The sequence below is a fragment of the Crocuta crocuta genome, unplaced genomic scaffold, assembly GCF_008692635.1.
Source record: "Crocuta crocuta isolate KB4526 unplaced genomic scaffold, BGI_CrCroc_1.0 scaffold205, whole genome shotgun sequence".
Lineage (NCBI taxonomy): Eukaryota > Metazoa > Chordata > Mammalia > Carnivora > Hyaenidae > Crocuta > Crocuta crocuta.
In genome coordinates, this window is record NW_027530644.1 from 1405695 (window position 1) to 1422854 (window position 17160).

At 38.5% G+C, this 17160-nt stretch overlaps 1 protein-coding gene across 1 annotated transcript in view; it reads right to left on the reverse strand.

Moving 5' to 3' along the window:
* Positions 1–16887, reverse strand: part of COL21A1 (collagen type XXI alpha 1 chain) — a 180355-nt gene extending 163468 nt beyond the window's left edge. Inside the window, exon 1 of the mRNA XM_077769075.1 lies at positions 16746–16887. The gene's annotated coding sequence lies outside the window, so the exon portion shown is untranslated. The remainder of the gene's footprint in view (positions 1–16745) is intronic.
* Positions 16888–17160: the final 273 nt, after the last annotated feature.

Genomic DNA, 17160 nt, shown 5'->3' on the forward strand with positions numbered 1-17160 from the left:
TTTTACTTTGTATGACTATTAACCTCTAAATCATCATCATGAATGAGTATCAGGCTTACTTATGTTTTGATGTTTAAGGCAATCCACATTTCAAAATCACAAAATACCTATTGTACATAACTCTTGTCACAGACTTAATATTCCCAATTTTCAATATTCTACTTTTTATCTTCAACTAAGAAAATACACATTTGATATATGCATACTCCATATGTTTGTTTACGGGGAAAGTACAATGCTAATCAATTTAATTTCAAATTTCTCATTTCCAAAATGAATGCTTCTTACTCTTACTTTCTGCCATCCATGGGAAAGGTTTATAAATGTTATGTAAATGCAAGAGATTCAACCAATTTCAGTATTTCCAACCCTTCCCCCAAATACCCTGCCGTTCTTTCCCCTACCTACCCTTCATAGCACTACCAGTTCCAAAGCCATTCTTTTGTTTCTACAGAGAAAATACTGGTTAAGCCGCCAAGAATAACAAAATGCTTCATGTAGTGCAATCTTCTTTTACCTCCCAGATGGCTCCACTGCCACTTACGAGATATGCCAGAGATGCTTCCTGAGGAAAAAAAGAGTCAGTGGGCACTAATACAATCTACCATCCTGACATTCAAGACAACCAAATAAAACATGACTCAGTGCATTTAAAAGAATGGAAAATGAAAAGGCCATCCTCAAAAATAAACTAGTGTGCAATTTTTTACCATATAAAAGGAAGCTTTATGGAAACAAGATGAACATCCTGCATTTGTTAATTGAGGAAGCATTATATTCAGTTTAGTAACAGCAACTTGTTTAAAAGTGATGAGTCACAACATTCTGTTCCTTCCTGGCCTTATGCATCTAGGTGTGGGGAAGAGAGGGTCGTCCTGGCAGCTGGACCCTCTGCATCGCAGCAAGGGCTCTAAGACACCACAAGAATCTGAGCAAGAAAGCAAGTGCGGCAGGATTTCAGTAGCTCCTCTAGAACACCAGGGGTGAGGAGATGAGCGAGTTGGAGGATCTCTTCTACTTCAAATTTGCTGCGGTCTGGCTCCCTTAAATAACTTACCTAATTATTTATTCCATTAAATACAAAGTTAATAATTAGCTTCTTTAAACCAAAAACAAATTTTAAAAAGTCATCTAAGGGGCGGGCGCCTGGGTGGCTCAGTCGGTTAAGCGGCCGACTTCAGCTCAGGTCATGATCTCACGGTCCATGGGTTCAAGCCCCACATCGGGCTCTGTGCTGACAGCTCAGAGCCTGGAGCCTGTTTCAGATTCTGTGTCTCCCTGTCTCTCTGACCCTCTCCTGCTCATGCTGTCTCTCTCTCAATCAAAGATAAATAAAACATTAAAAAAAAAGTCATCTCTTGCCATTATTCCAAACTGGATCTACTATTATGAATTTTCTATAAATTAACATATTGTAATCAAAATCATCATATCTATAATATTTCTACTATATTCAGAGAGCCCCAAAGACATGCATAGTATCATTCCGATCATTGTCTTTTCATGATAGTTTCTCTTTTTATGGCTATCAGACAAAAAGCAGTTCCTTAAAAATCCTCCTTCTTTTAAACAAATGAAAAGCACTATACAAATCCAACTAAATGTTTATAGTTTCATTTTGAATCCTAAAATGTGTAATTTCTTCAACTATTTTACATTCTTCTCCCCAATACACACACAAACACACACACACACACACACACACACACACACACACACACACAAAATGACAGTAAATACACAGCAGTCAAATTTGGATCAAATCTGGATTGTCTGTCAACTAGGTGGAAAGAAACTAGTACAGATATTCTTAAATGGTGGATAGTTTGGAGAAAATATACAATTGGGCACTGGAATGTGTTTTTAATAAAACAATGCCTGGCATTCTAGAAATTGGCAATAATGTACTTCAAACTGAGTAAATAATGAAACTATCCTAGGAAAAAAACCCAAGAGGACTAGAAAACAGTCTAGTTTGTAAATATTTTGGTTCATACCTTGGAAATAAGAACAATATGCTTTGTTTAAAACAGTATTTTTAAATCCCTGCTATATAAGACTAGTATGGAAAAGAGAATGAATTATAGGAGGTGACATTGTCATTAAATATTTATAAAAATTATCATGGGGCACCTGGGTGGCTTAGTCAGTTAAGCGTCCGACTTTCGCTTAGGTCATGATCTCGCGGTTTGTGGGTTCGAGCCCCGCGTCGGGCTCTCTGCTGACTGCCAGCTCAGAGCCTGGAGCCTGTTACAGTGTCTGTGACTCCCTCTCTCTCTGGCCCTCCCCTGCTCACACTGTCTCTCTCTCTCTCTCCTAGAAATAAATAAAACATTAAAAAAAAAATCTTGCAGAAAGGGGCCCTAAAAGGGATTACAATACACAAACTCAAGTTAGTATTATTGTTATAATATTTCCCCCCCTACAATGTAAGATACTCACTCATGAGATGGAAAACTCTCATAACTCATTGCTCACTCCAAAGTTGGTTGGTTACATTCTCTTACAGAGATTTTTAAATTCAATGGTCTAAAGCAGAAACAGCTGCACTGGACTTCGTTCATGCTGGAAAACTGACATTTCTGTAGCAAGTGCCAAAATGCAGTCTCAGAATTACAATATGTCAGACTTTATCCAAAAGGAGATGCTCTTATTTTCCTACATCATCCAAATGTTGTTCAGAAGAAATTGCAAACAAGATCCCTAAAGCCATATTAACCAGCGTCCCAAAGGAACAACTATGGCTGTCCACATACTGCTTGGTCCAAAATATTCATTTCATAGCAGAAGTAATAAAGCAGGTACTAAAATGACTTCTTCTCCTTTCAACAATTACAGGTGCTTTAGAATTTTGCCAGATTAACACTGAATATGATGCCTTCACAACTCCATGTCCTATATTGCTGGGAAGGTCAGAGGAAATATATTACTCAGAGCTAAAAGAAAAAGTATTCTCAGAGCAGGAGGAGGAAAAGTTCCCAGAAAGAGGTAGAGTAGGAAGTGGTTTGAATGAATGAGGAAGAACAAATGGCCTGTTGGACATTATGCAACTCTTTTCTATTTGTATCTACAGGAAGCCATGAGTATGAGCACCTAGATTGGATTGGCAAAGCATATTCAGGTAAGTTCCCCACTAGCAAAACATGAGAGAAACAGGAAAAAGCTATGTCCAGAAGACAAGATATTAGTACAATGCCCAACTCCACAATCACGGGAAACCGGGAAAAAATCCATATAGCAGTAAACACAAAACTGCAAACATAAAGATGTGAAAAAATATTCAATAAAAACTATCATCATAGAAGACACAAAAATAGCAAATATAGTAACTAACACCCATAGAAATAGAGTTAATACAGTAAAATGACAACTGGCTTAAATATACTTAATATATTCAAAGGTATATGTGAGAATGTTTGACTATGGATATTAATATATTGAGAGATACCTGAGAATAACTGGAAAGGAAAGTAGTGAGATGGAAAATCAAATGAAAGAATTCTACCAGGTTACAATGCAAAAGGACACCAATTTTATAAAATATTAAAAAAAACAATTTTCAGAAGGAAAAGAATTAAAATAAATATGAAGAAATAATGGAAGAAAAGCTCTCTGAGCTAAATAAAGATCTTAATCTTCAGACTGAAAGTGTGTCACAAGTTACAAACTGCTTGAATGTGGGGGGAGAAAAGATCTCTTTTAAACACATATTGGTGAAATATATTTCAAAGGATAAAGCAAAAAATTATAAATGTTTCTATGGAGTAGGGGAGAGAGGAAATAGGATACTTATTTCTTTTCTCCAAAAAATTACTAGAAGATAAACAAAACTAAGAGCTAGTTGTAAATATAATTTTCAATTAACAGAATTTGCCACCTACCCCTAATATTCCTCCAAAATAAACTTCTGTCTAAAATTGTTACTGGAAAAAAGTTAATAATGTGCTATGAATAAATCCAAGCTCTCAAACTGGTAGCTGGTGGGAAATGGAGATGGAGAGTGGTAAAGATGACAGAAATCATGTAAATGGGATACATTATCTGAGGGAGAGAAAAGATACCAACTAGCTATTAGTAGGAAAATATGTTTTAATTTATACGTAGGCATATAATTACTTTTATTATGTAAACAGGAATATAATTTCCAGAGATAACTGGTAGGGGAAGAAAAGGAAACAAATTTAATTCCAAAGACAGAAAAAATAACAGTAATAATTATAATAAAGAACAAGAAATCATGATAAAAACCAAACAAAGTAAAATTCAAAGAAAGAGTCCAAACATTTTAGCAACCATAAAAACTTTAATGGGTTAAATTTGGCATTTAGAGTTTAAGAATTTCAAATTGTAGATTTTTTTAAGTCCAGCCTTATGCAGCTTACAAGAAACCCACCCGCAACACTTGTTAAGCACCAAGAATGCATCATACCAAACTCACCTATACTTCTTTGATGGGAGTACTAAGGTGACATCAGAAGAATACTGTGCTCAGGAGATTTCAAAACTGAAAACAGATGAAACGTAAGCTTAATTATAAAACTTAATGGCTCCCCAGTGGAGAGTAACACCTGATGACAACATGGTAGAAGGTTTCTAGTGATGGTTTTTAGAATTCTGTCACTTCCAGTTAAATCGTTACTGTAATTTGGGTGAGAGCATTGATGATCTGCAAATGATAATTCCAAACAAAGTAAAGCTAAGAAAGATCTCTGACTGAATGAATAAAAGACTTTGGATTTTAAAAGATCTCACCTGAATAAATAATGGGCCAACTGCCACAAGGCACAATTCAAAAGAAACACACGAAAAGGCCTGGGATCCAAAATCTGGACTGTAGAATGGTCTGTAGGAATCCTTAGTTTCACAGCAGGAGGTCTGAATAGACTAAAAGGGCTTAGCTAATGGTAAACTGAAGTCATTACTGAAAACTGGCTGCCAACAGTTAGTTTGCAGGGGCTACACCCTTTCTATTCAGCAACCAATGGTCAGATAGAATCGAGCTTCAAATGTGTCTAGAGAAGGCTGACCAGACTACAGACATAACTGCAAACAACTGCAAAAAAAGAAACAGTATCAGAAATATGCTGTTCCACCTTGTTAAAAATAAGGCCATCAACCCAATTAAAGGAGGAATGCAGAGACTTGAAGCATAGTGAAGCCGAGGCTTTAATCAACATTGTTGCAAGAGTAGATGTCTGAGGAACAGGACAGGCACACTCCAGGGCAGTTACAGCAGACAACTTATCTCTGAGAGTGCAAGTCTCTCCCCGATTCCTCATTGGCTGAATGCTACAGAGGTTACAGCCTCACCCAGATATGGCCTATGCCCAGGTCAGGCCAAAAGTAGTCTGATTGGAACAAGTGTACATTCCCTGAGGTGACACAGAGACTTCAGTTCTTTGGCACATGCTCATTGCAAAGCCCGTGAAAATAAGCCGGCAAAAAGGAGAGGGGAAGAAGAACCAGGAAGGGAAGGGAAGTACCCAGGGGCTTGGGACTCCACGGGAGGTGGGGGGTAGGGAGAGGGCAGTCCATACAGATTTCCAACAGGTTGTAAACCGTTAACTAGACAGCACAGCTTTTATTTGTTTTCTGAAAATGAATCATCTCCCTTATGTCTCACAACTTGTCTTCAAATACTGGCAAGACTGCCACGTGGAAAAGAAACTAAGATTCTCCCTGTCACTCCTAGAGTACGGAATTAGGACCAGTGCCTGGAAACTCCAAGAAGGAAGTTTTCAGTTTAGTTTAACTTTTAAAAGTTTTTAATAAATGGAGATACCCCTCAAACTGAAAATTTACCATCACTAGATAATGTCTGGAACTGGACAGTATGCTCAAGAAGTATGCTACAGAGATAAGCATTATTGGTATCAACAATAATTATGCTGTAAACAATTATTTTTAAGATAATTTCCAACCCTATGATATATGTTGACTGGAGTGTGTGTCTAAATAGAATCATTAACCAAACTGCACATGCTTCAAGAAGCAGGTTCTAGCCCCACCTCTTATAGGCAGCACATCATGCCAAAAATAGACAACACCTACCACACTGCCTACCACCAGTATTAGAGTTCCATTACGGTTTTATTTTACCTCCTAAAAAGTATACTGGAAATAGTCCATGTCCAAATAGTATCATAAGCAAACCTGGGGTCGTGATCAACCTCAACCTATTAGGTGCCCTGGTAGCCACTGAAATTAAACTTGCTGACTCATCACTTCTCTTGTTTCGGGTTGTTGGGTTGGTTTTTTTTTTTTTTCCTCCTCTTCATATAGCACATAGTCAATGTTTTTATAATCAGCAACATGTCCATGTTGTGAAAATAATGAAATACATAGTAATGGTTTCCTTGGGAGTTTCTGTATCTCCCTTCCCCCTTGATATAACAAAATTCCTGCATTTGTCCATGTAAAACTTCCCAACTCCCTAGTGAGAATCATTATTACAGAAACTGAAGCCCATTCCTGTGGATTTTGCAGGTAATAAAATATGCCTTGTTCCTTTCCCCTTTTACCTTAGAACACACCGATAGATGGCTCTGAGGAAACAGAAAGCCCAGATTTTTAAGGAAAAAAAATCAAAACATGTAATCCGTTAGAGTCTAGAGTAATAAAGATCAGCAAAGTCTTGCACTCAAGAGAAGCAAGGCTACAATGTCCTCTTCATTGAAGTTTGGAAACAGTACATCTCTGTATAAGTGGATTCCTTAGGGCATGGCTTGGGCGAAACAGTCCAGCCTTTCTAAGAACTGGAAATACAAAAACAATGAAAGAAAGTAACAGTGAAAACTTTCTTCTGCAGCTCACCTGATGATAAATGCTCACCTTTGAAGATAAACTAGAAGAGGGGATCAAGTAGAGAGTGTACCCACATTTATTTTTAATTCTAAGTCATTAGTATTTAAATAAAGTTTGAAAATGTAAAATTATCTTTGCTTCTCTAGTCTTACTTATGCTGCTTTAGGCTCAAAGTTCAGAAACATGGCAGGTTACTAGAAAGGAAATTTCAGATTCAGCTTGGCAGCCATATCCAAAATGATGTAGAAACATTTAAAATGCACAAACTCATTGCATTACTCAAACTTAGCATTTAATAATGTAGTCTGGCCAAAAATTGTCCAATATGAAATTACACTACCCAGCTAAAAATTAAATATTTAGAATTAAATATCTGTGTTAAGGAAGCACAGGTGCACAAAATGGCTCTAACCATCCTATATCAGTAACTAGCCATTTATTTAATTGATTTAAAATGAATTAAAGATAAAAAATATTGACATTTTTCCCAGAGTTCTGACATGTGTAGCCTAAATATAATTGATTCTGATCTCCAAGTGCCTCCATAATTTCCCTCTGTCAGGCCTCAGTCAACTGAATTCAATTAATCATATTTTTTTGTTTGGGGGCTTTTTTGGGGGGGGCACTATTTAATAGACTATTTACTAAGTCCAAATACTTTGTAGAAGCTTATGTATATTATATATGTGGAACTCACCACAGTTCTGAGAACATAGATCCTACTATGGATGCTACTAATAAATATTCAGACTACTGGGTGTGGGGGCAACTAATACATGAGTGCAAACACAGAAGCCTCCTTAAAAGGACCCTACTGTAAGCAGCAATAACATAGGATGAGGAGCTTTGTGATGTGATGGGGAAATTTGCTAAGAGATTATGAGTCTTTGAAGAGAAGGATCCTGTCTTATTTACCACCAAGATCTAGTTTAAACTACAGAAAGAACTAAAAAATATATTTGCTGAGTGGATGGATTAATGCATATCCTATACAAATGCACCGAAATCCAGATTGCAACAGTACAAAGGCACCTGGCTGACAAAGCAAATGGATACTCCAACCCAGGGCTATGCCTGCCCGTTGAAATGGCTATCTCCTAATTTTCACAAAGATAATGCGCCTCATCTTGGCAATTGCTAAATCCAGGAGCTCATCACAAACCACCTTTAGCTGCAAACAAGACTTGAGGATACCCTCAATCCCATGAAACCATCACAGTGACCTTCCGGGACTCTACCACCTGGCAAAGGACAGTCTTACAGACTCCAGATCAACACTCACAGTCACAAGGTGTTGCTCTCAAAGGCCTCTGTTACTGCTGCTAGTGCACTGTCAGCTTCAGGAGGCTCCATTTCCTGCATCCACACTTTCCTCTCCTCAGCCCAACATGGACAATGGCCAAAATCTGGAAGTGCCTCTTCATGACCCAGGCTGTACAGAGGATATTCTCATCGAAAGTAGTAACACGTTTCCCAAAAGATAGAGATCTAAGTCACAAGTGTGATAAAGCTTACCACCAGGGAGAATATTATACCCATGATAAAAAAAATTTGAGCTAACTTGAGCACTTTTATCTGCCAGGCACTATAGTGAGGTGTTTACTTGAATTATTCCATTTAACCTTCATGACCACACTAGGAAGTAGGTCCTATGCCACTCACTTGACAGACGGGCCAATTAAGCTTTACAAAGTTAAATACCAAGTACAAGGTCACATAGGTGCTAGGTGTCAGGGACACGACTATACAACACCCACAGTCTTAGCTATTATCTTATATGCCCTCAATGCCTTCCAGTACAGAATATTCTTTTGGCCTTCACAAAGTGTAATAAACTGATTTTTCTGCTTTTAAAAAATATTTTGTCATTTTAGCCATATTTTACTATCTGTAATTAGTGTGTCCTATAATTAAAAGATGATGTAGCACAATATGTACTTGATGAATTACAAGAACATAAATTAACCACACTGTAATATCATTATCTCTCATTTGTATGGGAATTCAAAATTTCAATTTCAAGCATTTCCATCTACAAAGGATTAGTTAGGCATTCATTTTTGCATTATAAAAGTAATACATGTATATTAGAAAATAGACAAAACACAGAAAAGCAGAAAGGAAATATCTGTCATTCTACCAACAAAACACAACTGTTAATGTTTTGAGAAACATGCAATTCAGAGCTCAAAAATATAATTTCATTACTCACATAAACCTGATTACCCCCAGAAAACCCATAATTCAGAATTAGAAAACAAATGTTTTCAAGTGTTGAAATGTCCAATTTTTTAAATATAATTTCCACATGGAGGCCAAAGAAAATTTTGTTTAGCCATTTATGAAAAGGCATTTACATTTTTCTTGAAATAAAAAGATTGTTTATTCTGTTATTTCATTATTCCTCATTCACTGCTGTCCATCTTCAGTGAACATTCAAAAAGCATGTTCAAAGGAATTTTAAAATGCATTCTACACTTCTCAGTAGACTAATTTCCTGAAGAATTCTATCCCACATTGACTTAAGCTCTACATACAGATGTTCTATACTGCAATTCTTTACATGTCCCATGATGGCCTCAAAAGGCACTTGGGTATGTAAAAGCATATAAAAAGAAAAATAAAAGACTTTACAATCATACCTGCCCAGCTGTCACTTACTGTAGGGTTTTCCAAGCTACTAGATTTCAGGAAGCTGGTGCAGGCTAGATTGAGAATCCAGGTTTCCCATTTCCTAGTCTAGAGCCTTCTTGGGAATAACAAGAGTGTCTACTGATTTAGTATTTGACAGAGAAATATTATTATTACTACTACTTAAATGGCAGTATAGAAATGATACATAACTTAAGACAATAGGTACCTACTTGGTCACACTACATACTACTCACCTGCTTGCTGCCATTAAATACATACAGACTTTGAATTAGTTCCCTGGTACCTCCACTTCCCTGGAAGAATATGAACCCCAACTTCTCTTTTCACCCCTGCTTCCTCCTCCTTCCAAAGAAACCCAAGTAGGAACTCTGCCTATATCATTCTAGTGAAGACAGGGACGTGTCATCCCTGCTCCCCCCAGTTTTTATTTTACTCTTTCTCATTTCAAACCTCAGTCCAGAGGTGCTAGCTTACAAGTGATTTGAACAGCAGGACAACGGTCAAAGGAGCTATAAAATGGTGAAAAGGCAGACTGCCCAAAGCAAAGGGAAGTTTCTCCAGAAAGTGGTAGAATTGCATACATTCTCAGGACCTTAGGTGTTTACCTTCTCCACGATGCTTGTCTCCTGGATTAACTCTCCCTTCTTTCCAAGATACCCTTCAAGTCATATTCAATCCTTTCTAAAGACTGATAAATGGTAGCAATGTCAAGTGTTAGTCAAAAATGGTTGGAGAAGAAACTAAGAGGCACAACAGGCTCTGACTCTTCCAAATTTAAACCAGAGCTATTTTTTTTTCCTTTGGGTAGTATGGACATTTTATTTTTATTTATTTATTTTTTTTACAAATAGTTTATTGTCAAATTAGTTTCCACATAACACCCAGTGCTCATCCCCACACGTGCCCTCCTCCATGCCCATCCCCCCTCTCCCCCACATCCATCAGTCCTCAGTTTTTGTCAGCATTCAAGAGTCTCTCATGGTTTGCCTCTCTCCCTTTCCCCCACCATTTCCCCCCTTCTTCTCCCCCATGGTCCTCCATTAAGTCCCTCCTAATCCTCCTATACGTGCAAACATATGGTATTTGTCCTTCTCTGCCTGACTTATTTCGCTCAGCATAACACCCTCAAGGTCCATCCATGTTGCTACACGTGGCCAGATTTCATTGTTTCTCATTGCCATGTAGTATTCCATGGTATAGATAAACCACATCTTGATCCATTCGTCCGTTGATGGACACTTAGGCAAATCAGAGCTATTTTTGAGGACTGATGGGTATGGGGGGAGGAAAAGGGGGGTGATGGGCATGGAGGAGGGCACGTGTGGGGATGAGCACTGGGTGTTATATGGAAACCCACTTGGCAATAAACTATTTATAAATAAAATAAAATAAAATCAATCAGAGCTATTTTTGTATTATGCATTTTTTTCATTTAAAGAAATTTTACAGAATGTTATTTTTACATAATAAATTGAAGGGAATTTTCTACTAAAAAAAGGAAAACTACCAATTGATTACTTATAGACTTACTAAACTGAACTTAGCAACTTCTAAGAATCCCTCTAGGCTAGCCAAGCACATGGTGGGCACTTGATCATTATTTGATGACTCACTGCACACTTACAAAGAATGTTCCTGTCTTAATAGTCTATCTAATTCTGGATACTACTGGTAAACACAGGCCTAGACATACCCCACCAAGTGGAATCAAATTCTCTCCCCCTAATAAAGTAGCAAAATACATATATAACAGGATTTAGAAGTTTTGAAAATATTTCAAAAGTTGTTTCAATCATTGAATCATCTTTGGATTTGAAAGTTATAATAAAAATATGACACCTATATTCTGGTGTTTGTATTTGCCCCTATAGTATAACAAAACATTTAAAAACTAAACTTCCAAAGAATAATTTTAGAAGAACAACTTCCTAAAAGCTCAAACTTCACTAGAACTTCTTTTAATTTGCATTTTTTTAAAAAAAATTGTTGGGCCTTTATCTTTTCTTCTTGTCACCAATAACCATAAGAACAAACAGTTAACAAATAGCATAACTTTGCAATCATGGTTGAATTGACCTAGATCAAAACAACACAAATCAAAACAAAAACTAAACACTGAATCAAACACAAGCAACTGGCAGGATTCCCAGAAGGTCACTAAACTTGGACTTGAGAAAATTGTCAACGTTTCCTGAAAGTTTCAAAGATATCTCTGAGTTTTTTTGTAAAAACAAAATGCCAAAGAAACAACAAAGACAAAAAGCTATACTGAATCATTAGGAAAGACAAACCTAGTAGGAAAAAAAAATCCTTTTCATAATTGACAGCTATCAATGTATTATCCTGGCATTGTGGACATATTGTTTTCAGTGGTTTTCATTAAGAAAATCTTTTGAATAAATAACTCTGAAAGCAAACTGGTTAAGTGGGATGCGTAGATCTGTAGCATTCCAAAAGCATTCTCTATCTTGGATTACGTGCCTTTGTCACACTATCTGATTTTTCAGAAGGCAAAGTAGTTGAATGAAAAATGTACTGAGTAGAACACAGGAAATCTGATTTGTTATCCGGTGCCATAACTAATTATACATGAGCCTTTCGCCAAGAATGATGCCTCCAAGCCTCTGTTTTTTTCATTTATATTTTAAAAATTATAATATCCCTGAGCATTCTAAAAATTCTACGAGTAACCTGGGAATCCCATAGATATTAATGTGTGATGCTGCAGAACACGTTAAGAATATGATTACTCCTTTTCACAATATATTAACCAAACTGATTATTTTTTTTAATCAGCTTGGGCATCGACATTCTAAAACACTGTCCTCAGGTGATACCAATGTACAGTCAAGTTTGGGAACCAGTGGGTTAAAGCAGGGATTCTCAAAGTGTGGTCTTTGGCCAGCAGCAAAAGCATCTGGGAAGATTTAGAAATGGTATTCAAAATGTTGTATTATTTTCTGAGAAACTTGAAGTACTTCACTTATTATGAAACAAACTCTCCCACTATCTAACACAGAAAAGCCGTCAAATGAATATAACCTATACTACTACTTTTTTCTTCGGATCCAATTTTCAGAGGTAAAAACAGAAAATAGCGATTCCACTTAAACCATTCATTAATGCCAAGATAAAATAACAGTAAATTCTTATTAAGCATTTACTATGAGTCAGATACTATTTTAAAAACCTGATATATGCTAGCTCATTTACCCTCAACCCTGCTGAGGTAGATACTGTTTCCCAAATTTTACTAATGAGGAAACAGAACCCAGAACCAAAAGAAAAAAAAGTATATAACTTATCCAAGTTCAAACAACTAGTAAGTGGAAGAGTCAGGATACAACTACTAAGCGGCCAGGCAGTCTGGCAGAAGAGTGTCCTCAACCATAAGATGGAGAAGAACGTTGGGGAACTTGGTGTTGATGGCTGATTCTCTTTGAATGAGGCTGAACTACGTGCCAGAAATAAACATGTCTACTTTGTTTCTCACAAGAATGATCATGAATCTAGCTAAAGAATTTCTACTGCATGCTAAGAAATATAGTCCAAAGATAATAAATACAAAATAAAACATGTATCCATTCCAGTGATGTGTTTTACTCCCAAGATGTTCAAGATTGGCCTTAATAGTAAAACCAACCACCCTGGAACAAAATGGGCCTTAAAAACAAACTAAATGAATGCCAGGTAACTCTCATCAAAACCTTTCTCTTACTGAGCCAGGTTGTGTAAGTCAAACGCAATTAAGCTAGCCTCTCAAAAACTATCTCTGCTCCAGTCCTTATGCCTAAAAGTAGAGAATCATAAAATCACAGTGGGGCATTGCAGCATTGATCATTCCTAATTGGCCACAAGCACTGCTGCCACATCCTGTCACTGCAAATTGCGACATCACAGGCTCTCTTAGTTCTTCAGATAAATTATCCAGAACACACAATTTGATTACTGGAAGTTTAAATTTTCTTCCACATGCCCTTCGTTTTCCCCATTGAAAGATCCACTTCTGATCTCTCCTTTCCTCCCCTACAACTACTTCCCATCTCACAGTGAGGTAAACACAACACACTACTTACATGAAATTGTAATGACATTTACCAACATTAAATTCTAATTATATTCAATTTGATAACAATCCACTGTAATTTCAAAAGTATCCTAATAAAGACCTGATTTCTCGAATGAAACAGTTACTGAGACGCTTATCTGCTGGAATCTGCATTACAATTTAGTCTTCCAGGAGAAACAAGATTAGGAACAGGCAGGTATTGTTAGACCTGAGAAAGGGAGGAGCGATAAAGCAGATGCTGGCCACGCCCCCTGAGCCACCCCAAGGGATCATCTACACCTTCGGAGTCACTCTCACGGCTAAAAGAACAGGAGCCACAGAGCTGGCTCAAAGGCCACAAGAGGACATCTAAGAGCTGAGCATGTGCACTAAAGGTGCAACTTGCCCATAAGTACCTTTAAGGCCACAAAGAAAGCTCATTAGACACAGTAATAGTAAAACCTCTTGCATTCAAAGATGCAAGATAAAGGCACTTTACGTTAAAAATCTAATATTCACTTTATCTTTGAAATCAAAGGATAATCGAGATTAATTTCAAAGTACAGAATAATATGGCATGCTTTTTGGAAATGATACCTTACTTTTTCATGAGAACTATTTGGTCCAGATCAGTTCCAATCAAATACTGTGCAAAGAATTGCTTTTTGTGTATGTGGTTTGAAGTATTTTGAAGTTACTGCAGTTCAGGAGGAAAAGGATTCTTAAATTACCTCACCTCCCCTTTTTGCCAGTTCAGGCCTGTCCTGGCTATGTCCTCATTTTGCTTTCTGTGATATGGTCTTGAACAAACCTTGACGTAACTGGATAAGGTTTCGTTCTTTTCTCACCCACAAGAACTTAAACACCAGGGGCTTCCGGGTGGCTCAGTTGGTTGAGCGTCCAATTTCGGCTCAGGTCATGATCTCACCTTTCAGGAGTTTGTGCCCCACGTTGGGCTCTGTGCTGACAGCCTGGAACCTGCTTTGGATTCTGTCTTCCTTTCTCTCTGCCCCTCCCCCACTCACGCTCTGTCTCTATCAAAAAAATAAATAAACATTAAAAAAATATTTTTACCTTAAGAAACACCAGATGGTACTTCTCAACTGGTTCTCTTGAGTGCCACAGGATGCCGCTTTGAGACGCTCTCTTACCATTTGAATTTTGTTTTATAAGGAATGATACTGTGGAGGGCCAGAGTCTAAGACTATTTAAATGTGAATGCTAATAGATTATAAAATCCACCAGATGTTCAAATCCTTCACCACAGATAATGAATAAAGGCTAGTTGATTTGAAGCTAATCAAGTAAAAAAAAAATTCTAGAAAGTTCCATGAAAAACATGCAATAATATTCAAAGATAATTTGAAAATATTCCTATGTTCACATTCTAGTAAAAAGCAAATATTGTAAATTCTAAGGGTTAGTTAGGTTGGCACGTGAATACAAAATCTAACTACGTTATCAACATATTTTTCATTTCAATGTATTTGGGGATTAGGTTTTTTTGTCCTTAGTTTGAGTGTGGTGTGTGTATTTCAAGCTAACAGACATTTACTATTTTAAACACTTTAGTAGAAGTATTATTTCATTTAACTTTGGCAACAATGTAAGAATTAAAAGTATCATTGTATTAACACAGTCCCCATTTTACAGATGAGGAAAGTGAGGCTCGGAGAAGTTATGCAACCCTCTCAGAGCATAGGGAAGCAGAAGAGCACATTTTGAACCTGAGACTTGAGCCTTAAAGGCTCCTGTTCCTAACCACTGCCTGTATTTCCCCCAGTTCTCTAAACAACAAGCTCAGTACCTGTGCCTTAACAAGCTTATATACCACAATCACAAACTGGCACAGCAAATACCAGCATGGAAAATAAGCGTTCTCTGTACAGAAAGTCTTAACTACAGTTAGCACTGTGTTCACCACACCACACGTGCTGGGGCTGGAGTCACGCCTATTCTCGCTTTTTATCCAACCTCAGATTTTCTAAACCATTTAAGCCTATTTGCAAAGTCATTCTATTTCTGTACTAATGACTTAGAAACAGCTGGATTTTTTTTTTAGCCAAAATTTTGAAATCTCAGATCTCTATTAAAAGGGGGGGAAAAAAAAGGAACCACTTCAAATAATCCAGAGACCTGCAATGCTGAATTCCCTTTCACTCTGGAGAATTGGCATAAATTCCTTAAACCTCCAACTGCTTTAAAAGAAAAAAAAAAGTCCTATAATGTACACTGATGACACGGATGATCTGGAATCATGTCGTTGGGAGCCAAAGATTCATGTTATTACCACTAGAAGACTCCTATGTACATTTCTTCTTTGGCTTCATTTCAGCTCTAAAAAATACAATTTCTATTCTCCCCTCAAGTATGCAAATTCTACTATGTCAAAACTGCTCAAGCTGATGGCTAAGTTTCTACCCTTTATAGATGGATCCTCCAAAGAGCCCGGTAGGTATTTCTTTTTTCATATGGGTAAAACCCTACCAATGCATACCTCGGATTTTCTGAAAAATACGGTTTCCTCCTCCTTCTGTGCAGGGGAATCTGCAGGTATTTGCCCGTTACCTTAACGGAGATCCACCCCAATAGTTCTCAAAAGTGAGCAAACACTAGCATCACCTGGAGGACTTATTAAAACACAGAAAGCTAGGCCCTACTCTGAGAGTTTCAGCCCCAAACCCTAGCGTGTTCCCTTCAAGTTCCCAGGTGATGCTCAGGTTGCTGGCCAGAGACTACACTTTGAGAACCACTGCTTTAACTCACTGGTTCGCAAACTATTCCACGTGGAAGTTACCTGAAAAGAGCTGGGGTTTTTTTTTTTTTTTTTATGTGGATTCCCAAGCCTGACTCCTAGAGACTCTGATTTAATTGACATGGCGTCCTGCTCAAGCAACAAGTTTTTGAAGCTCCCCAGGCGCGCGTACAGCGCAGGAACCTTAAAGAGCTTCTGGGCAGCGTCCAGCGCGCTCACCCNTTCGTTCTCAGGATCAAACACCTCGAGGCAGAAATCAGCACCCAACGAACCTCCCGTGATTCATTAACACTCAGTAACTTTGCAAGAAAAACCCTGACATCCCAGTCTCCACCCTGGGTGCGGGATTTATCTGTCGGTTCACCAACGGCTTCAGCGCAAGGAGAAACTACCCTCAGGACAACGTAAACGTCACACTGCTGCCCTCGCACCCCCCACCCGGGAGGGCCACCAGGTAGAAGGGAGCAGGCTGTGTCACCTTACCTGGCGCAGCGTCCAAGGTGGCGGGCGCAGCCAGCTGCGTGCTGCACCAAGGGTTCGGGGGCGTCCCAGGCAGTGACCAGCCCCAACCGGGGCAGAATCTGGGCTGAAGCGGGCTTGCTGCCCTCCGCCCCGAGCCCGTCTCCCCGCAGTCACCAGCGCGGAGCGGAGCGGCACTGAAGCCTGCTCTCAGCCCCCAGGAGGCGGAGCCCGCGAGATAAGGTTCGCGCTCCCCACCCGCCCCCTTTCCGGTGGGCAAGGCCAGAGGGTGGGTTTTGGATCGCGATCTGCAAGGGCGAACTGCTAGTGGAGAACCGTGGTGGAAGCACGCTCAGTTCCAATCCTGCCCGGACCAGAAAGTGCACTACTGGAGGGGCGGACTGAGGGGCTACCCGGGAAGCGGGAAGGAGAAAGGCAA